Below are 27,943 nucleotides of genomic sequence, written 5' to 3' on the forward strand. Positions count from 1 at the left end.
TGTTATAATCTCATTGTAATAAATCACATGTACATATACATACACTTATGTATGTATTACCTATTTGTGTGACTATGTGTGCATGTGTTAGGTTCTAGGCTCAGAAAAAAGGAAGATGTTATATGTCTTTACATTTGTAGTAAATATAATTTGCTGTCCTTAATGTGAAAATCCCTTGGATCAAAAAGACCAAGTTTGAAATACATAGCTAGTATATAAAAATTGCTATTAAATAAAAAGTTATTGTGTTTTGTTTAATTGTTTAAAATGACTCTTAAAATCAAGAAAGTTAAATATATGCAAATCAGGCTGATTTATTACAAATACACTTTTTGTCATGACCCTAAAATGCTCTTAGAATGCTTTAATTTTATTTCTATTTTGCAAGGTAAACATTGATTGAAATCAAGCAATTTTTAAATTATTTCCCAGAATTAAATGTGTATGACACATGTGAAATGACCTAACTGCCAGTCAAAAATATTATAAATACCCATCATCAAAAGGATAGAGTACCCAAATATCAGAAACTACATATTTATGATGTACGCTTAATTATTTTTTGTTTTGGATGATGCAATTTTTTCATATTACTTTGCAAATATTTAATCTACAGAAGTGAGAAAGAGAAACAAATACACAAAAACAAAAATCTCCAAAACAAAACAAAACAAAACAAAAAAAGACAATGGAAACTTCAATGTTTGCATTGGGATCTTTCCATAAATCAATGATGAGATAAGCGAAAATTACAAAGAAACATTCCTTGTTTTGTGTTGTTGTTAATCTTTATAACAATCTTTCAGTATAACATAAAGAATATCTACAGTTATCTGGAAGAAGGGACATATAAAGGCTGATAAAGATTGTAGTCCATGATATTTAGAACCAATTAGAGTCTCCTATCATGCCTAGACAGAATTATTTGTGAGAAATGTTTTTTTTTTTCCAGGCAGTATCTCTTTCTTAGTTGATCTTACTAAACAAATTAAATTAATCTCGATAATTGCATAAAGCTACTTCATTTAAAAAAAGCAAATATTTACAAAGAATACATATTCTACTTTGAAAACAGTTGAAACTAGACAAACTGGCCACACTCAAGCGTAAGGTTCAAACTATAACTCTGAATTTTTTGTTTTATACGTTATATATATATCTATATAATTATGATGTTACAGAATATGTTTATATATTGATTATGTTATACATATGTGTGTTATATATTATATATGAATAAAATCATGGTCCTCTAAATGTTACCAGTACCTTCAAAAATATAGTACCTGATCATTGAAGTTCTCTTTTATGCAGAAATTTAATGCATGCTATTATTTGATATAAAAATTAAGACAAAGAAATACATTCAAATTCTAATTATTTTCCATTAGCAAAAAACTCCAAGTTTTGGATTGAAGTTTCCTAAAGTTTCTTACAAAAATAAAAAGAGGGAGTAGGTAGTTAATCCGCTTCTTTGAAAATCAGACACCGGAAACAAAACACAAGTTAAATTTTAATGGGGACTCAGGAAAGGGGTTAGGAAAAAAAGGGAGAGGCATGGGAAGCTTGTTGGAAAAGCCAGGTGTGAGCAGGAAAGCTCTGAGGAGCTAAAGAAGACAGAAGGCCAGCAAATGAGCACATGGCATGGTATCTCCAAACAAGGGAACAAAAAATCTACACAACTTCTTCTAGTTTTCCTTTTTCTCTGGGTTTTCTTGTGTTTTATAAATACATAACACAAACCACGTTATTTCATAGCATTTTCATTTGCCATTTTATTTAGTATTTAGAATATATGAGACGAAATTTTACTGGCAAAGAAGAAGAGTTTAAAAATTGCATAATGTCTGTGGTGAAACTTTAGCTACTAAAATGATTTCTGTGCAATAAATGTGTATTTCAACTGTGCCCATAGAGAAGTGGTTGGAAAATTCATCTTGATATTTGTAGTTATGGTCCTAAGTTATGGATTTAGAAACCACTACCCTCTATAGTATCATCCAACAAATTACTACTGTTTGATTAGTTTCAAATTTGTAGAAAGTGGCCATTCAGCCCAAAATAATGAAAATGAGTATCTTACTGGGGAAAATTATTTTTTTTTTGAAATAATTTCCACTCTTCTTTGATTTGAAAAAAACATATAACAGTATGTAGGTTGAGTGAAAGCACAATTTGGGGTTCTGGTGATTAGGTTTGGCGGTTTGAAGGTTCATTTAAAGGAAAGGAGATGGCATAATGATGTTGCAGTTTAAGAGAAATGTGAAGGAATGATAAAACTGTAAGAAAAAATAATTATCAGAGGAAAACCTAGATAGAGATCCTTGAAAAGTGATTTATTGAGAAAGGAAGTGAGGTAAGTGGTCAGGAGAGGACAAGGCACTAAGCAAAGTACAACTGAAGTCTGCTACCAGACTGATCCTACCCAGGGCTCTAAGGATAAAAGATGCCACAGTGTTTTCCTGCCCTGAGGCAAGGAGGCCTGGCTTTAAACCCTGAGCTGAGTGTTACTAGGCAGCCTGGTGAAGGGTAGAGTAGGGTTGACCTCCCAGACACTTCCAAGCAATGTGGCTTCTTTTGGTGGAGGGCAATTCTTCTGAGAAGGCGGCAGCTGTTAGCCATCAACAGCCATAACTTAGAGCAGCTGGGGATGGGTGTGCCTGCCCTATAAAATAAGTCCCAGTGGGCTCCAACAACATCTACTACAATGCTCTACCCCATAAAGTGATAAACAACCAAAGTATTGAGGTAGAAAATTGCTATTTGCCTGCCTGTGCTATTTTTTTTTTTTCACTGACAGTGTCCTAGATTTATTGAAGATGGCACTAAGAAGAACTGAAATGCCACAATCCCCAGCTTCTCCTGCAACAATGCTGGTTGTATGACTAGTTCTACTGATTGGGATGAAGCCGGAAGCTGCTTAATGGGGCTTCTGTGAAAGCTCCTCAAAAAAGAGTGTTGCCCTTTGCCTGTCTTCTTTCTTTCCGCCTGGAACATAGAGGTGGTGTTTTGACCTGCAGCGCCATATTTAGAGGGACGTTGTCTTAGGGAAGCCACTGCTAAAGATGCAGAAACGAGGGGGTTCCGGCCTCTCCCGGTACACTGTCTGCCGCTCAGAACTGTCTGATGGGAAGAAGACATTTTACCCCAATCCTATTTAATGTACTGCTTTTAAGAGCTCTCTCTTTAAAAAAAATTATTAAATTGATTAATTTATTTTAATTAGCTGTATATGACAGAAGACTGCATTTTGATTCATCATATGCACTTACAGCACAACTTTTCATTTCTCAGGTTGTACATGATGTAGCATCACACCATATGTGCAGTCATACGTGTACCCACAGTAATGATGTCCATCTCATTCCACCATCTTTCCTGCTCCCATGAACCCTCTCACTTTCTTGATATTGTCCTTTTTTAAATGTTTTTATTTGTTTTGTTTTAATTAGTTATACATGACAGTAGAATGCATGGGAAATAATTTCTCATTTTTCTGAGTGTACATGTTGCAGGATCATATTGGTCACACAGTCACATATATACATAGATTAATAATATCTGTTTCATTCTATTATCTTTCCTATCTCAACATCCCCTCGCCTTCTCTCCCTTTACTTCCCTCTACCTGATCTAAGGTAAGGCTATTCTAAGAGCTCTCTTAAATCTAACAGATTAAAACAATGTCTAACCAATGGATTTTCATCTGAGTTTTGAAAGATAAGAAGAGAGTGACAAATAGAATTCAGCTTAATAGTTTTTTAAAAACTTGTTAAGCCTAACTTTACTCTATGTGAAGCAGACCGCTCATATTGAAGAGATGTAATTTTTCATGTTTCGTTAGTCTGTTTTCCCTTGGAAAACTGAGATTACTAGGCTATCAGTTTCTGGCCTCACAAAGGCTTAAACTCATTTTCTTTATGTTCCCAGTACATGAGACTCACACCTGGATCACACTCAGAAAAAAATGTAATGAATAAATGGAATTCTATGTTGAGGTTAATTTAGCAATTTAATTACTGAGATTTTTCTAATTTTTGACTACTCGTGTTTTTAAATAACCTTCATTTCCAAAAGCAATTTATTTCAAAAGGCGACATTACTATGTTTACTTAATGATATACATCTGGATGAATTTATCTTGATTCTTCCAAATCTTGAAAACAAATTTACCTATAGTGACACTTTTTTGTTTGTTTGTTTGTTTATATTTGGTATTCTGATATTGTTCAGTTCTGCTGATTTATTTTAAGAAAATCAAATTTCTTTCTAAAGCACTTTGGATATTTAATAAAATGATATCAAATTGAAATAACTACTGCATTCCTTTACATTTTGTTGTTGCTTAGATCTAAACCAAATTTTGATTCAGCAAATGTCCCTTTTCCCTCTATGTTTAAATAATTTGTTACTGAGCAAAACTTCCTTATAATGCCAGTATTAGGAAATACCAGTAATATCTTTGCTTCTCTAAATTTTAGTTTTTCAGGGTTTGATTATATGCAGCCTGTATGTTTCAGAGACAAATTTCAACCTTTCCTGTTACACAGCAAATAATTCATGTGATTATAATAATGTTTATGCTGGCATAAAATCGTTAGAGAGCAAAAAAGAAAAAAAAAAAGTCCCTTTTGATCCTGGACAGATTAGGGAAGGATGGAGCAATGCTACACATTCCACTAGTCTGCCCTGCCTTCTTTGGGGCAATCCCAATGTGAGTCAGAGCTTAAAAGGGCTGGGACGGCATCAATCATAACTCTAATTCATGATGGAATTTACAAGAAGAACCACTGTATAGCCACTAATGACACTCATTGGTATTGAAATCCATTATCATGAGAAGCTTGGTCAGATGGGACCATAACAGAATTTTGTGTTGTAATCCACTTATACACATTGTAATCAATTTTGCTCTGAAAATGCTCCAATTGTTGCACATAGTGGGTGACTGTACATTTTATCGTTTTCTGCTCTACCCTGAATATCTTTTTTTTTTTTTCCTTGAAAGGAAAAAAAGTTCTACAGGAACAACAAATGTAAATTGTTGCTTCTGAGGCAAGTGGAAGATTAAGGTCACCCTAAATTCATGGTAGTTTTGGTGTTGTGGAATGAAAAACAAAAATAACCAAGACACTTTATTCAAAGATTAGAAGGAACATGAAAAGAGAAAAATAACCCCAAGTGTTAGCCACGAAGGACTGTCAATACAAACATGTTGGCCTGGAGCTGGTTTTGAAGAATAAGTAAAATGCAGAAATCTGATTGAAAGTTGATTATGTTTAGATCACATCCTATGTACATCTTGACATATATTATTTGATGTGCGAAGCAGATGAAGGAAAATAAAGAAAGTTTGTCATTTGCATTTGAAAATGACTTGGCAGTTCTTATTTTTTCCTAGGCCATGACATTTCTTTGGTGGGCCAAATGGTCACTCAGCATAGAAGAGTAGCTCCTGAAGAGCATCCCATTCAGTTTTGCAGTTGGCTGTTTATCTAAGCACAGCAGTTTGTCCTCTGACACCTGGTGGGAATCTGGGAGAAAGTAAAGTGAGAGAAACTCAAGTGGAAAGATGGGGGTTCTGGGCTCTCCACGTGTCCTTCCTAATTCAGACCTGGAACTTCAAAAAGCCTCAGCATCTCAAGACTCAAGGAGGGTTCCAGAGGCCCCTGAGGTAAATTCTGGTTAAAGCTGTATTTGTCTAACTTGGAAAAGCAATATTAGTCATGTGCTTTGTTTCTTGTTTTAACTGGAACTTTTCCATACATTCCAACTGTCCTGTTTATGAGGCACACTCCCTTTCTATAAAAGCCAAAGTATTCACCGTTTCCCACTCGGTTCCTCTAAATAATGTTTTCAATTTAACATACTAGATTGAAAGAGTTCCAGGGGCTCTTCCTATTTTCCTTTCCTCTCCAACTCTTGGCAGGTATGAATTTCCTTTCTTCCACTTTAAAAACAAAACAAACAGAACAACAACAACAACAACTGTTTTTCATGTCGAATTTAAGTGCCTTGGTTAAAAAAGATTAAAAATAACAGCTCTTGGATAATAGGAATGCATTTACTAGGTAGTATCTTTAAAATCTGACGTCCCATTGCAGGTGTGCATTTGATTAGAGCAGAAAAGTACCGCCCTAAACTGTAAGGAATTTTGTTTCAAGTAAAATAAACATATAAAACTCAAAGTGAATTTTAGTTCACTTATGATTTGGTTTTCTTTGTGTTATATTGCAAAATTCAAACAAGTTAAAAAAATTGGACATTGCCACCTTGAAAAATGAAATCCATATATACAATAGGAGAAAATCAGAGAATATTAAAAAATGGGTCATATATCAAGCATTTTGTAAATTTATAAAAATCCAATGAGGAAAGCACTAATGCCCATTTTGCCGAAGGAAAACTAAACTTCAGAGAGGCTAAACTGCATCCCAAAGTCACACAGCTAACAAGTACAGGGAATGAATTTAACTATACAGCCTTTCCTTCTGAACACTGTCCAAAAAGGGAATAACATAAAGCCAGCTATTCCAAATTAAGACTGGAAACCCTTTGGTATTACTGTTATTAGTCCTTAAGTGATGACTCAATAATAATAATAATAATTCCTGTGTACCTCAAGATAATTCTTGAATGTTGTTATTTTTCCAATCATCCCTACCAAGGCAATCTCATTTTCCCACTCTAAAAACAGGGATGTTAGGTTCTCCTCAGCAGGATTATGTTACCCCCACAGTGCCAAAGACCTCCCCAAATACTTCAGTGCCCTTTTCAAAAATTCATTTTTTTTTACTATGCACAAGGAAACTCTGAGTTTTTAGCATAAAAGTCCCAGCCTGAACGTCTCCCTGAGCACATGAATCAGATTGGCTGGTGCTTGTTCAGCATGGGAGAGCAGCTCCTTTTACAACTGTGTTTCCCCATCTCCTGCCAGGGGATGTCTCTGAGCTGCATGCAAATTAGGCAGAAGCACATGAAATGGTGTTCACAGTTGCTGTTTCCATTTGTGAATTTCCAGTTCTGCCCTGGAAGCCAAATCTGGAACAGGGAAGAAGGCAACTTGTTCTCGTCCTAACCCTGTAGTCTCCTGACCTTGGTTTGACAATTTAACTCTGCTGAGACTGTGCCTGCCAGCTGATGAAGTGGGGAAACTGATCCCCGCCCCTCATTCTGTGCTGCATTCATCCACTGTGCCATGAAAACACTGAAAAAGTAGAGTATGAGTTAAAATGATTGGTGGGGAACTCTGACTTTACAGCACATACAATTCTGTTAGTTTATGGATTATTTTAAGGATACTTGTACAAATAGAAAAGATTTATTTTAAAAGGTCACCAAAATCCTTATACTTCAGATTTAACAGTTGCCCACAATGCAAAATGATGATTCATGGTTTCATGTTCAACATTGTCAGCAAAGTGATATGAGCAAACTTTTGGGGGGTTCTACATATTGACTGCAGCAAGAGTTTCACAGGCCTATGTGTCTGTCAAACCCTATACATCAATATTTAAACTGATGAAGTTTATTGGTTAAATTATATCAGTACAAGCTATTTAAAATAACACCATAAATAAACTTAGATGGAATCCTATTTGTACAATCTGTGCATAGTGAAGAAACATGCTTTTTCTGAGGCTACAGAGAAAACATTAAATTACATTATATAGCTTTTAAAAAGTAAACCAATGACACATTATATAAGTCTTTTGGCTTACAGATTGCTTAATGGTTAATTAAAGTTATTCATCCCTATACAGTATTTGATTGATTTACAAATTTTCTTCTGAGAAGATTAAGAGGTAAATTATTTAAATGTTTTTTCATATGGATTAAGCTCAGTTGAGATGATAAAAATATTTTCAAATTCAAAATTTTTTCTTATATTCTACTTGAATTTTTTGTAAACTCTCAGCAGCATGAGAAATTAACAGAACATGTAGTGATACCAGTGTAAGATCATCATAGTAATTACTGCTATTATTAATAGAAATGTAGTAATACCAATGTAAGATCACCATAGTAATTAATGCAATTACTATCACTATAATACTAATGTGATTTGAACTACACAAACAATAATATAGTTTATATCATATTCTCTAAAGTAAAATTTCTTCTATCCACAATTTCAAGAATGATTCTAAATATTTATATCTATTCTACGTTTTATTTTATTTAGGTATTCAGGCAAAAGAAAATTCTGAATTATAATCAAAAGATTTTAACCTAATTGTACCTTATAGGATAGATACTGAATCTATTATAATAATTAAATTACCTTCAACTATTCCATTTAATATTTGTCCTATTTAATTTTGCTGGAATGTGAATGCATACACATGGTAGAGCTAGTATACATAGGAAATTTTATATTAATGCCATATTATCCATATTGTCCTTTAAAATTCTTGTTTCATAGTCCCCATAATCCTAAAATAATCCAGCTATGGCTTCCCCTTCATCATAACTCATCTTTGCCTGGAGTCCATCATTACTTAGAGAAATTTTCAAACAGTTTTAATGCTCTCCTTGCTCTGACTGCTACTGTTGGGATGCTGCCCCAACCCTCATCTGAATACTTATCCACTTTTTTTTTCTTTCTAAATTCACAGTTTTGATTTAATAGGCCCTATTTTGCTATCATCACCAGACACATTTAATGTGTTCTAACTTTTACAATGGATTTATCACTTTGCTCCAGGATTTTCAGCCTCACCCAATTCACTCCCACACCTCACTGCTTCCACCATGGACAGAGCTACTAAGAATCCCCAAGGCCAGTGGCTTCCACAGGAATTCTCACAGGCCATTAAGAGGACCACTGGATCATAAAACCGCGTAGGAGAATTTAGGCTCAAGTAACCAAAGAGAAGCTAAATAGTGACAAATTCAAGAAGAATCAGAGAATGAAACAGAAAGCATGCTACTGCGCCAAGAACTCTAAAATATAAAGTTGAAAGTACACAGAAGTAGGTCAGACACAAATGGGATAACAAGCAACAGCTCAAATCTGTTTGAAGTTGCCTTGAGGTGCCTTGGGGAACATAGCCATTAGCCAGATAAGGATTAAAGAGACCCTTTTAAAATTTCTTTCTCACCTCATTTGGCTCCTAAACCCTACTTTTATTCAACATGTTTTTTTTTCACATTCATTATTCTAATTCTTCTGAATCATTCAAGAAATTTTATCATATCTTCCCACTTAGATATGACCTTAGGTTTACTTTATATTACAGAGAATACCTAAGTGATCTTCATTCTTTTCAACTCAAAATTATCTTTGTTCTCTGTTTGGAAAAGGAGATTTCTCTTCCTTGCCAAGATCATTTCCTCTTTGCCTTTGAATGAATTGCTCATTCAAAGGCAAACAATAATTTCCTAATTATATTTAGCAACTAGGTTTTAGCACTGTTTAAATGTCCTCTGCCTTTTAACAGTGAGTGGGCACTCTATTACTTCAGCCACTCTCACACTACTCCCTTATTCATCTCTTTGGCTATTTTTACATCCTCTTCCTCACCTTCACACCTCCAGGTTTCATGAGCTAACAAAACTTTAAGACTCAGCTCCTCACACATGACTACCAAATTAGTGTCTTTAGTTCCAAACTAGCACCCAAGTCTGTCCAGAATTTTCAGCAATCTTTTGGACATCCCCCTTAGATTCCTGATGCATCTTCAAAATCCACAGGTTTCAAATAAAAGTCATGTTCCTCTTCCTAATTTGAATGACCTATTTCTGTTAACTAACATTATTTTCCCATTTACACTCATTTCAATCTTTGTGGTCAAACAGATTTCTCCCTCTCAGGGTACCCAAAAATTCAGTGTGATCACATTATTATACTACTGATAAAGAAAAAAAAAAGACCTTGGGTGATTTTCCACCACTGGAGAAATAGAAAAGTATATGAAATTGTCCTGTGGGCAAAATATCTTAGACTGAGTGATTTATTAGGAACAGAATTTATTGCTCACTGTTCTGGAGACTGGAAAGTCCAAGATCTAGGTACCAACAGATTTGGTGTCTCATGAGGGCCCCTTCCTAATAGATGATGGCTTCTTGCTGTTTCCTAACATGGCAGAAAGACAAAAGGTACAAACACACTTCTTCAGGCCTCCTTTATAAGGACAGTAATCCCATTCATAAGGACTCTGCCATCATGTCCTAGGCAGCTCCAAAGTCCCTTCTCTTTAATACTACCATATGGAGAATTAGATTTTAATATATGAATTTTGGAGGAACACGAACATTCAGACCACAGCAAAATGTTCTTTTAAAAAATCTACTATTTTGAATTCTACAGTCTCTTCTTCCATGGTTCTCTTGATGCCCTGTGTCATAGTCAAGGTTCCTCCCTGCCAGCAGAGGCACCTTGTGCATTTCCCTGTTACAGTCCTGCTAATAGATACTTATGCCACTTACACAATATTTCTGCCACCAAATCCTCCTTCCTCTCTTCTGGTAGAGTTGATCTCTTCACTATCAAATCCTTACATGATTTGCATTTTGACACTTCTGCAAAGTTATTTTTATGTGTTATTTATTTGTATATTGAGCATGCTTCTGTAATTTACATATTATACATATGCAAGTATATATATCAAGAATCGAAATCCTCAAAGAGGAAATAATAATAGGTAATTTGGAAAATATTCCCTAGACCAGTTCACTGTGGAAGCTTTATTGGTCTGTATGACCTTCAGGTATAACTACAGGTCCTGTGCCTCTTTACAGGGGATCAGTTTCATCACCTGGAATTAAGAGTAGCTAAAGGCATCTGTAGAAAGCCCATCTCCTCATTGGGAAGAGACAGAGTGAGTCTTTCATGCTGGAGGCCAAAAAGGCTTTCTAAGACTTCTTTCCTTTCTTGCACAGGAATTGACAGCGAGCCCCAGAGCCTCCCCTCTCCCTCACCACTATCTACCTTGAGTTCCTAATCTCACTGATGTTGTTTAATCAGTCTCTACAAGATGCCCCAAACTCCCAGGCTTGCCTTCATCTCCCCGCATGTCCCAATCCTTCTAAGCTTCTTCAAAACCCTCTTTGCACATCTCCTTTACAGCTCCAAAATCCCACCCTAGTGCCCCCTGAAATTCATGGTGCATTTCCAAAAGAACAGCCTCTCTCTCAGTCACTTCTCTGAATGTTCCCTTTCCCTTTTAACAGAATGATGCCTCACTTTGACTCCTCCTATTAAAGGCCTCTCACCGCTCTTGGCATCCCTTTTCTCTAGCCTCCTGTATTCATGGGCTCATCACCCAGTGCCTTCAGGTCCTCATTCAAGCTTCGCCATTGCTAACAAAAATGGGAACCCCTGAATTTGCCTCTGATATCCCCACTCTGCGAAAAATGAACCTCCAACCCTCCTCTATTTTTCCCATTGCACTTATGACCTTTGAACACACTAGATAATTGCTTACAACCATGTATCCATTATTTATTTTGTCTCCACTCTCCCAGAATTTAAGACTCATGAGCACAAGGACTTTTGTCCTTTTGTTCCCTAATCTTTAAATGCACCTTGAACAGTGCTTGCCACACAATAATTATCAAATTATCAACTCATGAATTAGATTTTAGTGGAAATTGGAGTATCTACTAAATGGTATGTATGTTTGAGTGCCAGTTTCCTCCTTTAAGGTGATGTATTGAGATGGAGACCATTCTGTTCATATGTGCCCCTGAGGCCCAGGGACTTGGCTCAGATATCAGCTTCTCAGTGACAGCCTCACTGTCACCTCCCTTGCCAGTACTGCTTGCTGCCCATCGAGGGGTGCTCTCTATAGATGGTGGAAGGCACAGAGCACTGGCTAGCATGCTGTATACTCTATGTCTTTGTCTATTGTCTCTCTCCTGTCATTAAAATGTAAGCTCCAAGAGTGCAGATATTTTGACCATTTTGTTTACTTCCATCCCCCAGGGCTTGGAGAAATATCAGGTACATTGTAAAGACTCTGTGGGACTTTATTGAATATGATAAATGATGTCTCCTCTGCAGTGATCAAAATGCCCTATGTGCATATTCTGTCTCTGATATGATGTGTTTATTTCCAGGTTATTTACTTAACTTTCTCCCCACCATGTTCCCCTTCTCTCAGTCAGCTCAGGAACTCAGGACATGTGCCTTGGAGAAGCTCTGCTTGGACCCTGCTCTCACTCCTCGAGCTGTTCTGCACTGCTTCTCTGCACACATGGTAGTATTTCTTTTTTTCCTAAATTTGCCTCTGATATCCCCACTCTCCAAAAAATGAATACTCATACGTTTGTTCTTCCTGTCTTTACACGCACATTTCACAGTGTATACAAATAGCTAAAAACAACGCAAGTTTTCATAAGTACCATTAGGGTGCAGAATGCATATCCTGGGATCCACTTTATATTGATGGGTTTTATGGTGTCTCTAAGAACATGCTGTACTTACAAAGGCAGACCATATGTATTGTAAAATCAAAGTTGCTGGAACCTTCCATTAACCAGGGCTCTGCCCTCTAATTCTTAGCTGAAGGAGAAAAAAAAAAAGCTTAGAAATTAAGTATTAATATTTATAAGAGACTTTGAGGTTCTGTCTTGCATCAGAACACATCTGTCCTATATCCTGTCTGATTGAGAAATCTACAGCACTGGTAGCCAAAAACTCCTCCCAGACTACGTCACTCTCCTGTAGTGTGTGCCCACACAGTTCCTCAGAAGAAATTACACTGTCCACAAGAAATCCTCTTTGTCTCCACAGCAGCTGGTCAATGCCAAGTACTCTGAGTAGGTGCTCATGCAATACTTTCTGATTTATTGACTAAGTGGTAACTGTGAGGTTTTGCAAATCTGATCAAATGATAACTGTGAGGATATTCTCAAATATCAAAGAAATTTAAATAATGTGCTTGCCAAGACATGAGAATGAGCATATTCATCTTAAAAAGATTTGAAAAGAGTCAGAATATGAATGATCATAGAATTTAATTAATTATAACTCTACCTTTCACACATACTGTAGGCAACCAGAATTTTACTCTGTTCTTCACCTTCTTATGGGAAGCTCTGTTTGTATTATTAAAAACTGCTGGATTAGGGGCTGGGGTGTGGCTCAGTGGTAGGACACTGGTCTAGCATGTATGAGGCACTGGGTTTGATTCTCAGCACCACATAAAAATAAATAAATTAAATAAAGGTCCATCAACAACTAAAAAAAATTATAAAAAAAGGAAGAAACATTAAAAAAAACTGCTGGGTTAGAATGAAGAGAAGGATAAAGAATTACTCAAAAAAGAAATAATGATTATTTGGGAGCACAAAGCAGAAAAATCTACTTCTTATGAGATTTTTGAGTTATAATGACTTCAATGGTATTTCTCTATTCATGATTTTTATTTTATTTTTTTATTTATATATGATGGAAGAATGCATTACAATTCTTATTACACATATAAAGCACAATTTTTCATATCTCCGGTTGTATGCACAGTATATTCACACCAATTCGTGTCTTCATACCTATACTTTGAATAATAATGATTATCACATTCCACCATCATTAATAACCCTATGTCCCCTTCCTTCCCCTTCAATCCCTCTGCCCTATCTAGATTAAAAAGATTATTTAATGCTTGCTATTAATTCATGGCATTGTGGAGGATCTTAAGGATATGGTAGGTGCCCGTGTGAAGCTTATGAAGCAACAGCAAAACCTGACATAAGGCAGAACCAACAAGTGTGTCACCATAAGGAACAGGCAGTGTATATGGGTCAGATCACAGGAGGATGTTGCCTCCAGGGGAAACAAGGAGGTTCAGAGAAAATGTCCCTGTGGAATTCCCTCAGTCCTTTTATTATAGGATTGCATGTCTATTCAGTTTGGTTCTCCAGTAGATTCTGACTCTTAGAAAGAACACCATATTGTCAGGCTGCTGTTGAGAGCTGGCCCATTCAGCTAGATTAGTAATAAGTAGCAAAACAGCAGCAACCTGTTCGGAGACATGAAATCATTCCCCCACATCCAACACCCTGGGTATAATCTTTGATTCCTGAACTCTTCTAGTGCCTACTCCACTTCCCATTAGACCTCAGATCTCTTTTGTTTTCCAACACTTGAAAGGGTTCAGGTTCAACCCAACACTTCTGCCTAAATCCCTAAGTTTCCTTTGAAATTACAGTCAACCATAAAGAGGCATTACAGGAGAAACTGCCTCACCTTGACAGACTACAGCATGCCTATCTTTTCAGATTCATGTTTCAAATCCATTGACCCATGCAGAAGTGCCTGGATTTATCTATCCCTTCTGATCTGGAAGGCTCTGCACTATTCTCATATGCCAACTAAATTCCAAACTCAAGTGTTTTCAGGTTTCTGTGCTCTCAACTTGGCCTAAGCTTGTGTTTATTTTGCCTCCAGTACAAATCTGAAGCACCCAGAACCCCACTATACCTCATCTTTGCATGGTAACAATTTAGAAAATAAATGGATGAAAGATCTTTTACCAAAAGTGCCACAGGTATGCACATGATTGGAATTGCCACCTTAAATTTTGAAATTCCCTGCCAGTCTCACAACATTCGTGCTGCTCCTCCTGTGATCCTTTGGATAGAGGAGGTCACTGTGTATCTGGGCGACATCCAATAAACCAGATTTCTATGACTAATGCATTTGGACTATCTTGTGCCACTTATTGTCCATCCCCCTGAAAGCTCTAGAAAGCTGAACTTGCACAGTTGAGGGTAAAGATTTTGGGAACCCAAATTCCTCCTAAGAAAGTCAGGTTTAAGAGTGACACCATGCTGCAGAGGAGTGTTAGTCCAATTTTTACTGCTGTGGCCAAAATACCTGACAAGAACAACTTAGAGAAGGAAAGGTTTATTTTGAGCTCATGATTTCAGATATTTAGCCCATGATCCGCTGACTCCATTGCTCTGGGCCTAAGGTAGGACAGAGTATCAAAGCAAAAGATCATGGGGAAGAAACCTACTCCACTCGTGACAACTAAAAGGCAGAGAAAAATGGGGAATGGGCCCACAGGGAAGATGTATCCTTCCAGGGCATGTGTCTAGTGACTCACCTCCTCTAGCCATGCCTCACCTCTCCAGGTACCACCCAGTTAGTCTGTTCAAATGATTAATCCATTAACTGGATTAATCCACTAATTATGTTATAGCTCTCATGATTAAATCATTCAACTCTGAACATACCTAGATTAACAGAAACTTTTGGGGGACATATCACATTCAAACCAGAAGAGATGGGCTTCTGAAAGTCAAGGTCTTTCAGTAGTTATTGGAAGTTTTCAGAGTATGTTACTTCTCTGCTTATCAGTAAGTTCCTTTAATGAAGATTTTCAAGTAGATTGACCATTTAGTAGGTCCCCTGACATTATGGCAGTTTTAGAGAACTCAAAGGCCCAACTCTGGTGTATTTTGTGGCCGAATGTTCCTTAATACAATCCTAGGAAAATCTAGTTGTTCAAAATGCCAAGAATACCTGCATTCCACACCTGGGATTTTTTTGTTGTTGTTTTTGTTGAAAAAAAAATTAAACACAAAGATTTAGAATTATCTGGTGTAGGAGAAAAAAATAGATTCATGCCATCAATATTTAAGAAGTTCATCTGTAAGAAAGAAGAGGGTAACATCCAGTGATAGTACTGAGTGACCAAACATTCCTACACTGCCAGGAAGTTCAGTCAGAGGCAACACTTGTCTTTTTTTGTTGTTGTTTCAAAATCAAACACATCCCTGGGAGGCTGAATTTCTCCCACAAGCCCTGATGTCTGATTTTTCGCAATATCCGTAAGTCAACCTCTGCCCCGAAAAGTCTGACACCAGATAATCCAACCTCACAGTACTGTGAGCTCTGGCACACAACTGATGCTAAGCTGACCTCCAAGCAGCCCAGGGTCAGCCCTGGATGTGTAGATTCACGTCAATGTGCACCCTAATAAGGAGGGCTGGGCCTCATTCTCCAGCAGCACAGAGTCCCTGTTCCTTCTCTCAACCCTTCACAGACCCATCAGATGCCATGGAGCATCAGGACATTGAAGGTCTTGGATTTGCATGTGCTTAGATTCTTCATGAGGTATCAAATATGGTACATCCTTGGAATTAAGGACTGTTACTAAACATTTAGTCCTCACACTTCTATTACCAACCTCAAAGGTCAGGCACTATGATTCTAGACACTGGCTCTCACCTGATGGTTCTCATTCTATCTATATAATTGAAATTCTCATTTAAATGGAAGTTTTCAATCAAAACAGGATAGCTGAGACTGTGATTTCCATCTTGAGTGTTGTGTTTGTTTTTACTTTCATTGTTACCACCTTCATACTAATTTTCTTGGAACCTGAGCTCTATCTATCATTTGTAGAGGGTTCTCATTTGCAAGTTATGACCCATTTGTGTTCAATTCCCCATAAAAAATCCAAACCAAATGCATAAAGACAATGGAGCAATACCTTGGGAGGTATGCCTAGTGCTAAGAAAGGGACCAGCTTGGACATGGTAAGTCTTTTTTTGCCAACAATACAGTTTGCTACAATGACTTCTTTGTTTCCAACTAGAACATCCAGTTCTACAGCAATTGCTGGCCATCCCACAACTTTCTTGTATTCTTTGTTCAGCTGCAGTCAATGAATAACTTACATGACCAGGCATAGCCAGACTAGCCTTTTAGCTCCTCTCCAGCAGGCTATTAGAAAAGCTTTCACCTAGTCTGACACTCTGAAAGGTACATTCTGTCAACCCAGTCCTTGTAAAATAATTTTGAAAAAAAAATTAATTACTTTGTTTGATCCAAATATTCTAAAATTCCTTTATAGCAGAGTGATCACCCCTAATTCATAAGGATGATGCATTCCACCAAAAGCCTGTATCTACCTAGTATCTGCAACAGTTCAATTCCAAGGAAAGGACCTTAAAACCACACTACGTTCAACTGGGACTTCATTTACCACTGGCATATCTTGAAATATCAATGGAAGTTAGGTCCAAAGTAGTACAAAATCCCCTGTACACCTCATATTCCTGGAAGACATATTCTTCACAGTTTTTCAGAGCTAAAATGCTTCTAGTCTCCCCTTGTCCTGCCTTCATTGCCAGCCCTTCTCCTCACTTCCAAACCCAATCCCTCCCCAGGGATTTGGCCAGGACTACTCCTGTTTCACCTTGTAGACTATCCAGGGACTGTGACAATTTATTTACTTAGGCAATACTCTAGAATAATCAAATGGCACCAATGCATATCTGAAATTGCAAAGAATCTGTCTTTGACAAATAGAGCAGTATTTGACAGTGAAAACACACACACATACACAAAATCTTGAAAGGAGAGGTAATGTATGTCTGAAACCAGTAGTCAGTATAGTCATGATAGTTGGCTCACTGATAAGGTCAGAATGAAAGGTCACTTTTTAAGACCTTATCTAATGTTTCAGAACATGATGAACTTTTAATACTTCAAATAGCAGCACTCAAAAGCATCTTTTAAAATCATCTTAAGATGATCTTCTAGAAGACCACTATAATTCAACATTGTAATTTTAATTTAATGATATTAATTTTATTTGCTAAGTTAATTTCAGTTAGAGACATTTTAATTTTATTTTTATTTATGGAAAAAATATTTTGTGTGTGCTGATGGAGATCAAACCCAGGGCCTAGCACATGCTGGTGATCTACCACTGAGCTGTACCCCTAACCCAGGGAAATAACCTGAATATAACTGTTTAATATTATAATTGTCTAGCAAGTACTAGTCCCTGCACTTTTGTTGAAAGGTGGGATTGTTTTAATTGAATTATAAACTTGCAGTGGAAATAATTCAGACTTTCATTACAGTTTTTTTGGTGTGTAAATTATACCAAATTTCTGACTGTGAAAGTACAAAGAAGGTCATATTAAGATTGATTTTATATTGAAAAATTGTTCTTTCACTCCATGAAGGCAGTGTGGTGGTGTTTCTCAACACATTAACTCATTTATACATATTAAACATGTCAGCTGAATAATTTGACCAAATTTAGTTCATTCATGTCAGTAAAATGTTCTTGCCCGTGACAAGTTTTAAATTCATAGCACAAATAAAATGTAAAACTAAATTAAGAATATGCACACACTAGCTCCTATTATAACACTCTTCATAAGAGGGCGGAACTCTTTTATCTGTACACATCCCAATAGGGATTTATTTATGGAAATTTAAAAGCTCATTGACACAGGTAGCTCTTATACAATTGACCTGGTACTTCCATTGCTTGTTTGCCCCACCCCCAGAAATATTTCAACTGCCCTAACTTTTTCAGGGTTAAGAACAAGAGAGATCAAACAGCAGTGGGCATAGCAAGACCAAATATTTAACACTTATAAACTAGGCCAAGAAATCATTAAATTCAATAAGTTGATCTTTCTTCCTTGAAAGATTATGCACTTATAATTTAGGAGGCTAGATCTCTGGCTTTAGATCCCTTTAGATCTCTAGCTGGGAATTTGGCAGTGAGCATTGCCTCCCCAGTCTAGGATCCATCCCCCTCCTATTCCACATTTGAACTTATTCTGCACCACAGGTAGCCTGGGCACTCCAGCCCACATGTCTGAGCTCCATCTACTTCTCTTGCATCAGCCACCTTTGGTCATCCTTGCCCAGGATTTGGAAACATGGGTGATGTGATTTACCAAAAGAAAGAAGGCCCTGACAGTAGCTTGGGGCTGTTGGGCAGAGAATTGTGGAGATGATCTAGAAGTAGGAGAAGCAGGTGACAGACCCTAGATGGGTTTACTCTGTGGACTCCTTGCCCCTGGTTGGGACCATAGTAAGAGGAGGACAGATGCAGGACTTCCAGGGCGGGGGTAGGAATTGGATTCACCCTTGGAAGCCGTCTATAACGGAGATTCAGAATGATGAGTCAAATCCAGAGCTTAGGTCAGAATTCTGATTCCATTACTTATCAGCTGAGAGATCTTGAAGATGTTATTCAATTTCTCTGTAATTAGTTTGCCTACTTATAGTAGTAACAGTTCATAACTTGGAGGATTGTGGCATTCAGACTATATTATATTTTCATATCATGTTTTCAGGAGGGTACCTGGCCTATAGAAATCCTTCCCAAATTTTAGCAAGTCTTATCCTTTTAACTACAGAGCTCAGTATAATGCCTATCATAAAATTGAAGGTGTTTTAAGGAAACCTGAATAATTCCTAAGTCCTTGATCCACTTTTAGTTGAGTTTGTGCATGGTGAGAGATGGGGATTTAATTTCATTTTGTTGCATATGGATTTCCAGTTTTCCCAACACCATTGTTGAAGATGCTATCTTTTCTCCAATGCGTGTTTTTGGCAACTTTGTCTAATATAAGATAATTATAATTTTGTGGATTAGTCTCTGTGTCTTCTATTCTGTATCATTGGTCTACCAGTCTGTTTTGGTGCAAATAACATGCTGTTTTTGTTATTATTGCTCTGTAGTACAGTTTAAGATCTGGTATAGTGATGCTACCTGCTTCACTCTTCCTACTAAGAATTGCTTTAGCTATTCTGGGTCTCTTATTTTACCAGATGAATTTCATGATTGCTCTTTCTGTTTCTATGAGGAATGCCATTGAGATTTTTATTGAAATTGGAGGGGCAGGGGATTAGCAAGGATGGTGGAATGTGATAGACATCATTATCCAAAGTACATGTATGAAGACACTAATTGGTGTCATCATACTTTATATAGAACCAGAGATATGAAAAATTGTGCTTTATATGTGTAATAAGAATTGTAATGCATCCTGCTGTCATTTATTTTTTTAAAAAAAAATCAATTTAAAAAGCCTGAATAAATAATGATTAAATGGGTTGCAACAGTTTGTCTTTTTATTACTATTTTTTCAGTCTTTGGTTAAGAATGACTACAAATTCTATAAATTTATAGAATTTTAAAATCTATAAAATTCTACAAATCTATAACGTAAATAGAAATCCATTTTAAAAATCAACACCAACAGTACAATGTCAAAAGTATTGTCATACTTATTTACCTATAATAGGACTAACTGCTACAGAAATTTTGAAAGAAAAACAAAGTTAAAAAAATAAGATTCAAAAATATGAAGTCTGAGCTTTTGATCTTTGCTAAAGATTTGCCTGGAAGGTCAAGAGATTACTTTCTGGGGTGGACTTGGAAAGCAGAAACAAGTGTCTTTTATGTTATGACCCACTTTCAAAAGAAAACTTCATTTCTCTTAAGATCAAATTCTAGTAAAGATTAGAGCTGATTAGGGTTTATTTGCTTAGCTGTGCGATTTTAAACTCCTCACTGCTGTCCTCACCTCATTTGTGAAGTCATTTCATTCCAAATAAGTTATGAGAACTCGCTCTGTGCCAGGGATTGGGCACACAAAAACAACCGGCTCAGTGTTTCCCTTCAAGAAGGTCACAGGTGGGTGTAGGGATGGGACATAAGAAAGGCACAGAGAGTTGAGCAGGTGGTGCTCTGGGAAGGGGCTGGATACCATGCTGAGAAGCCTGAAGACAGTTGAGAAGCATGGCAGATTCTGAGTAGAGGGAGTAGGCGTGCAAGGGATGAGATGTTGGAGCCTGCCTAGCAAGCTCATATACTAAAGGGAAATTCTACTTTAGTGGAAACCATTGTGAAAAAAAAGTCATGTTAAGAAATGTGAAGAATCTCCGTTTTCCTTGAATCATTTTATCTAGTGTCACCCTCTTGCTGAGTTATAACAATTTTCTACCTAGCCCTATGTGAGAATTTCATTATCTTTAATAGCAAAAAGAGGAAAAATATTCTTCTCCATCTATCAAACTTGAAACTATATGCTTTTATCATCCATTTTCTTCTTCTAGGAAAAGTTAAAGTCTAGGAGAGATTGTGAAATGCCTTATATGGTCTATAGAAAAAAAATTAAAGAAGTTTAATGTCACCTTATTGATCTATTCTGCCCATTTTAAATATAATAGCAGTCTGCCCTTCTCAAGTCTATTCAATTACCTTGCTTCGTTTTTCTTTTTTTACTTCTCTCTCTCACACATAAACACACACATCCCTCACACATTCCTCACATATATGCGCGCGCGCACACACGTACATGTATTAGTCTTTCTCAAGTACAATACATGCCTCATGAGAGCGGGACTTTGCTGTGCTCTCTGCTATATTCCCAGGGCTCACAACAAAGCTGTTGATCTTTTAGCATCCACTGCTGCCTGAAGTGGAGTAGCACATGCATGGGGTCCAGGACATCCTGGAAATCCTAGGATCTAGGTACCTCTCCTGCTAGAGGTGACTAGACTACAAAAGCTGGACAGCCAAAAGAATGCCTAATTTATTAAAGATGTGTGGGGGAAATGATTAGAACATATTAAAAACATAGAACTTCAACATATAATACAATGGCTCCAGGCAGCTCTGTGTTGATCTGATCATATCATGAATGTTTCCCAAAAGGGTTTTAATTGAACTGGCAACCAGTTACATAGTTGGTCAATTCTTTCCTTCTTTCCTTTCTCTCCAATAACCTCAAGTCATGCACATTTATGACACATTGAAAATCCAAGTGTTACAGGGAAAGCCAAATTTTACTCCAGGTCTCTCCCACAAAAACCACGTTTTTTTCTCCCTTTCTCACTCACATATGAAAACTCCCATACTGAGTATCTTAAGGTGAGTTGAGAGTTTCTGGGAGCTTCCACAGGAGGTATGTTTTCACCAGGCTTATGATTCACAAATCCAAATCCTCTCTGAGGTGACTCTGTGGGTTGCAAGGTTCCCATAATTTCCCATGCTATGGGGTGGGTCCAAGGAATCACCAGGTAAAGCATGTGTAGTGAGGTCCTCTACTATCGGACAGTCATGCCAAATGTATAATATCCAGGAATTTTTTGAAGAAATTGTGAGTCCGTACAAGTGAGAACAAATCTCATCTGTTCTGTTCACTAGCTAGATGACACTGAACAAGTCACTTTTCTCTTCTTTACTTCAATGTCCTCATTTCTAAAACCAGGATTATAATTTGGCTTTCACAGTGTTATTATAAAGATTAAACTGAGATGTTAAATCATTTACATCAATGTATGGTATAGGATGAGAGCTGTCCAAATGTTTGTTAAATTGTATGAACATTTCACTTTCTTTTCACTGTATGTAGAAGTCATACCTACATGATATTTTTAGGATACAATTGGAAAAGTTACATTTTTAAAGATTAGCAATTAGGTCATCTACATAAGGAATTTAGTATTTAATTGTTCAGTTTAATACAATCCAATATGAATTAGTATAATTTTTTCTATGGTTTATTTTCAATATGTTTTAATCAATATATGGTTCATAGCCAGTATTTCATGTGTAACTGGATGATACCAAGGGCCTCACAGTCCTTTGCTAACAGAACCCTTTAAATGAGTAGACCCGAGCTGCAACAGGGACTAGAGCTTTGAAGACAATAAGGATTGAGAAAGTACACACAAAATCGATTATAAAGTTGTTAGTTTATTGGATAAACAAGCAAAGAAAAAAAGACTATTTTCTTGTGTCAGTTTGTTAAGGCCAGATTTGAGCATGTCATAACTGACACAGTTTTAGTATAAGTTAATTACTTATGGGTCAAACCAGCAAAAAGGACATCATTGCAATGTGTGTAGATGCTGTATAACAGGCACTTTCAAGGAGGAGACTATGGGCAACTTGGCTTAATAAGTACAAACAAGAGAAAGACTGCATCAAAAGCAAACAGTATGCTGGGTCACCTCTTTAAAGTTTAAAGAAACTTAGATCAAAACAGTAGCCTCTAGTGTTCCAGAAAAAACGGCCCTGGGGGGAGGTTCAAGAGCAAAGTGAGGAATTTAACACCAAACTATTTATACCTGGATATTTCAAATTTAACCTAGTGGAAGCAGAAAAGACTCTAAACTGTTAAAGAATAAAGATCAGACGATTTCAAATGCTATATTTTCTACCAGAAAGTTTCATTTAAAAAGAAGTACAGGAAATTTGGAAAGGCATATAGTGTATGGTATCACAATATTTCTCAGATCTCATAAAAAACCTATTTGGAATGAAAACTAATTATCAAATTTGTCTTTTTAATTACCTATATAAATTAGATCTTATTAGAAAAAAAAACTCTTTCTTTTCTGAGATATCCCTCCACTTCTCTTGATATATTATAATACTTTGTTTTCAGTCTATTATATCCCTCCACTTCTCTTGATATATTATAATACTTTGTTTTCAGTATGATTAGCTTGGTAGGAAAATATATTCATGAGTAAATATTATGATATCTTTAAAACTTTAACATTCATTTTTTAAGAATTATCAGTTGATAGGATTATTCTGAAAACTTTTTTTTACCCAGTTAGTGTTTTTAGGGTTCTATTAACAATTCTACCACCTGAAAATATCATATACTTTTTATAATTCTTGAAAAAACAGAGGTTATAGGAATTGATTCCACAAAATATCACAGCAAAATTGACATTAAGGTCCTCTTTTCCCCTTATGTTTTTGCTAAATGTAGAAATACCTTAATTAATTTTTGAAGAAGATTCTGCTATTTTTCTATTAAAATATAACATAACCTGATTCTTAAGTTTATCTGTTTATTACAAAAAGAAGAGACTGAGAGAAAGTCAATGAAACCCTGTCTTGGAATGAATAGGGAATCAATACGAGATTCAATTGAGACAAAACTTACTTATTTGTTGTTTCATTCCTCAATAAATGTGCATTGGGTACATTTACATGATTGGCATTTATCAAAGGAAGACAACAAAGCACCTTTCCTCATAAACTGTATTCTAGTTTCAGGATCAGGAGGAGCAGAGAAGGACAGTAAGCAAAGCAATACATAGTACCCGGCGCTGCAAAGGGCCAGGAAAGGAAAAGAAAGAGGCAGAGTAGGATTGACAGGGAGGAATGGATAGCCCTTTTTGATACAGTGATATCTGAATGGACTGGGACAAAATGAGGGAGAAGGATCAGCAATGTATTTCAGAGAAGACCGTTCCAGGGATAGGGATGAGGACATTCAAGATTGGAGGCAGATCATGCTTGGTGCATTTAGGGCACAGAAAGGACCAGTGCTGCTGGAACAAAGAGAGAACAGGGAAAGGAAATGAGGCCGGACAGTCATCAGGAATTAGTTCATGTGAGATTCTGAATGTCATGGAAAGGCTTGGCCTTCAGTCTGAGAGATGAAAAGCCACAGAGAGTTCTATGTGGGGGGATGACAGGACCCATGGTGCATCTTTTAAAAGTAGGTCTGGGTGCACTGTGGAGCAGGAAAGATGGATTTCAAGAGTTTAAGCAAAAGATGGCCCACTCTGGTATGGGCCAGAGTGCTGGCAAAAGAGGTCATAAAAGGACTGTGAGAGAGAGAGAAGAATTGGGATACCACCAGAATATTAGCTTGAACTACTGGGAGACAGATTTGCCGTTAACTGAGTTGATAAGAAGTGTGAAAAGAGCAAGATTGACGAATAAAATTGAGTGTTTGACTTTGAGTACGTTAGTGTGCATTTTGTCTTTGGAACATTCAACAATGGAGATGTTGAATAGGCAGTCGACTGAACTCTCTGAGATCAATGAATAGTCAGGACTGGAGGGAGGTTCTGGGAGGTGTCAGCACAGAAATGATATTTAAACCCAAGACTCAGTACAGAAAGAGAAGTACAATTTCAAAGACTGAGTTCTCGACACACTTACTTTTGGAGTTTGGAAGATGAAGAAGAAACAACATCAGAGATGAAAAGGAACCAAAACCAAGAGATTACAGGTCCAGGAAGCAAAGAGTAGAAGTGTTTCCAAGAAGGGTAAGGTCCATGGTGCCAAGTCCCTGACAGACAAGAGGTCAAACAAGATGAAGACTATGAATTGGCTATCAGATTTGGTGGGGAAGTGACGTGATCTAAACAGAGTGGGACTGCAGAGGTAATCAAGAAAGCCTGGCTGCCGCAGAGAGGTGAAGAGAAGGGCTGGAGAAAGTAACTATGGACTTACAGCAACAGGAGAATGAGAAATAGAGGACAATGCCAATGAGGCGGGAGGAGCATCCTTAAAACTGAAACTTTTAGCAAGGTGTACCTGCAGTGAGTCCACTGGGGTAGAGCAATTTACATTTGTCTTGGAAAGTAGATTTATTCATGTTATGTTTTCTTCTTCTTCATATGCTTGCATACCAAAAAGATGTTACCTATGCATACTATTTAAAGACAAATATTTTTAAATAGATTCCAAACAGAACTTTAACAGAAAAGTAAATGGTTGAAACTGTGTTTCTGTCTTTTCTTGTTCCACTCTCTTCCATGGCTCTTCCTTTTAAGCTTGTGAACATTCTTATGGTCCTAAATTTCATTGAAAAAAAATACAAGCTTTGAGATAAATGACAATGTGTTTCTCCTCCAGTAGTGTTTAAATTTGCCAGAATATTTTTGGATAAAACGTCATGAGAAGTTTGTTTCAAAATAATTTAGTTAGGGTAAGGGGATGAACTGGGAGGAGATGTGAGTTACTTTTAAGTTAATAGTGAAGCTGGTTGATGGGTGGTTCCTTATACCATTCTCTCTGCATCAGTCTGTGTTTGAAAATGTCCATAACACAGTGTTAAAAACTAAAAGAAACAGAGGGTCAATACTATGTTAACACAAAGGAATTTATGAAGTGGTAAAATTTGAGATGATCTGGTAGTAGGTTAAGAAGATATTTTGGTTACATAACATTTTTTGGCATTTTCAAATAATATGAGATGTCTATTTTCATACACAGGGCAAGAGTAAATGACTTTTAATAGATCCTCAATTTTTTCAGTTGCCATAAGATATAATTAATTTGTATAATTTGTATAATTTATATGCAAGTAACTCACAAGACTAGATTTCACCTTTTAAATAAAGCCTTGGTTCTCTTAAATATCAGGTCACTGTATAAAAGCATGAAGAATTCTGGGAAGACTTCATGCTGTGAGATGTGTTTTGAGGGAGATTAATGCTAATCCAGTTTATAGTGATTTAAAAGGCTAAACACTTGATAGTTGACAATATAAGAGATGAAATTTCATTGTAATAATATCACATTTTTTTAAAAAATGTGATTTTTGAAATCTGTCACTGTTATTGCTACATAAGCTTTTAATAATGCTATTACTTCCACATTTGCTTATTTTAAAATAAGCAAATGTGGAAGTAACAGCATTATTACAATAACTCTTCAAATATTAATCAATAGGTATTTTTTATGTTTTCCAGTTACTCATTAACCACTTCATGGTATCATTGTTATTAATACTATGTTGCTGATAATTTACACCAGGGAAAGATTTTTTTAAATGCAATAATTTTCTGCATCAGAAACCTTTAAATTTTACTTATAAACCCTCCACTCATTATACATTCAGCATTAAAAATCAACAATGTATTTGAGACCTAGAAATTCTACTTCAAAAATCACATATAAAGTTATGTTGTTCTTGTGCAGTTTATGGTCTCTTTAGTATGATTTTATTGCCCTCAACATTTTCTTGGTGTAAACTACTGAGCATGGGAATAAGATTTCCTTTGTAACTGATACCTAAATTTCTATCCTGCTTTAAGCATCTAATTTGCACTGTAAAGACATATAATTTGAGACTTGTAGCTATATCACGAAAGTACAACAGTTTACGCTGATCTCTAATTTTCTGTGTTGTATTGGCTATAATTTAAATTTTTTTGCATGTTTTCAACTGCCATTCAAATCAGTATACATCAGAAACCTTTGTATTTGACAGAGACAGGGGAAAGGATGCCTTATTCTGATTTCAGGTAAGCATTCCCTTTTTAAGTCAGCAGGTGCAAGGGGGACCCATTCATAATATTGGCTTTAAATCAGTTTTGGTCACTGGATGGAAATGCAATGCTATTATAAAAGAACTTGACTAATCTTTACAAGCACATCAAATTTTTAAAGATTACTATTATTAGAAAATTCTAGAGGCGAGTAGGACTTTTTCCTTTGACTATTTATTAGGAATAAAATATACTCTGTTGGTTATTTTACTAGTGTAGATATGTGTATGTTTACTAAAAGTAGAAAAAAACTCTGTTACTTATTGATACAGGTTGGAATTAAACACAGTGGAAAATCTGCTGCAACAAATACCTGTTCCAAAGATAACTGATAATGTTACCTTTTCCTTTGGGTTAAGTTTCATTTAATTTGAAATCAATATGTAAGCCAAAAAAGTAACCACAAGATAAAAATTTACTCTAATTGACCCCATTTCAGATAACTGGGTAAATCTTCCTGGAAGAAATGTTAGACAACTATACATGTAACAATTAAATGAAGTTATCTGAATATTTCCACTATAAACTCTTATTTATAAGGTTATGATGATTATTTTAATTAGCTTCAGGCAGAAACTTTGCATGTCATTTCAAGGCACAGAAATAAATTTTAGTCTACAAAACAATTAGACAATTATTAAGTAAATACTCCTTGAGCTAAAGAAGTTAGAGTAAGGTTCTTATAGAACTTAAGGACTTGGTGACAAAACAGAGAAAAGTGAAAAGAAAACTTTAAAGTATGGAAATAGTCATTACATTTGTGAAAACAAATGTTGACCAGTATGAGAATCCAATAAGAATTCATCCTAAGTGGACTATTATCATTACTTATCTTGTTTTATGGTTTATTAACAATACAATGCTTCAATCTTATATTGGATTTTTATTACATAAATCAAAAGCCCCCCAATCCCTTCTCATATGATATTTGACTTGGATTTTCCTTTATGGAGGGCAGGTATTCTTATCCCTATTTTACACACGACTACAAAAAAAACCAAAAAAACAAAAAACAAAAAAAAAACAAGGTTTATGAAGGACTAACCTTTCCAATTTAAGGTAACTCTTGATTTTAACATCCTAAAACATAGAGCAAGGTGTTTCTACTTCCAGCCTAACCAGGATTGGAGT

The 27,943-nt window shown here is 36.2% G+C and overlaps 1 protein-coding gene across 4 annotated transcripts in view; it reads right to left on the bottom strand.

The window, feature by feature from the left end:
* The window catches only part of Itgb8 (integrin subunit beta 8), a 95,287-nt gene that overhangs the window by 64,688 nt on the left and 2,656 nt on the right, over positions 1 to 27,943 (bottom strand). The window lies entirely within an intron of this gene.

Source organism: Ictidomys tridecemlineatus, chromosome 2 (genome assembly GCF_052094955.1).
Source record: "Ictidomys tridecemlineatus isolate mIctTri1 chromosome 2, mIctTri1.hap1, whole genome shotgun sequence".
In the NCBI taxonomy this organism is placed as follows: Eukaryota; Metazoa; Chordata; class Mammalia; order Rodentia; family Sciuridae; genus Ictidomys; species Ictidomys tridecemlineatus.